Genomic DNA, 618 nt, shown 5'->3' on the forward strand with positions numbered 1-618 from the left:
TAAAAGATTCCCCTTTGGACAGCAGCAGCTTCACAATAACTTAGAACTCAATCTGGGGATGCTCCAGGCAAGGAGCACAGCACCTTTTTTTTTCCCACTAAAATAAACAGGTTTCTCCTATTGTTTCCTTTAAAGAGACTATTCTGCCAATTTGGCTATAAGATATAGATAGATAGATAAATAGATAGATAGATACATTTAGTAAATGTTTCATTCATTTTGGCTTTGTTGAAAATACTCGTCAAACAGAGAAACACGCACCCTCATGCTCCTTTGATTCTTTAAATTCTGAGTCTTAGGAGTGCAGGCCAAGCAAGTGAGTTAGATGACCTGGGGCTGCGGAATCCAGAATAGATCCAGAGCCCAGGCTCAGCAAGTGAGTGAGATGACCCCAGGCTCCTGGGATCCTGAATAGACCAGGAGTGCAGGCCCAGTGAGTGAGTAAGTGAGTGAGACAGCTCGTGGATTATTATTCGACCCAGATTGCAGGCCAAGTATGGAACCCTTCAGCAGAAATCCCTGCAAAGTGGCTAGAGGCAAGCTGATTCAGGAGTAGAACATCTTGCCAGACAGACACAAAGGGTTCAACTCTAACAGCTGCAGCAGAAAGAAGTGGAA

The 618-nt window shown here is 44.0% G+C and overlaps 1 pseudogene; it reads right to left on the reverse strand.

Moving 5' to 3' along the window:
* Nucleotides 1-210: 210 nt before the first annotated feature.
* LOC101568837 overlaps nt 211-618 on the reverse strand; it is a 3,859-nt pseudogene continuing 3,451 nt past the window's right edge.

Source organism: Octodon degus, unplaced genomic scaffold (assembly GCF_000260255.1).
Source record: "Octodon degus isolate 3935 unplaced genomic scaffold, OctDeg1.0 scaffold00370, whole genome shotgun sequence".
Classification (NCBI taxonomy): Eukaryota; Metazoa; Chordata; class Mammalia; order Rodentia; family Octodontidae; genus Octodon; species Octodon degus.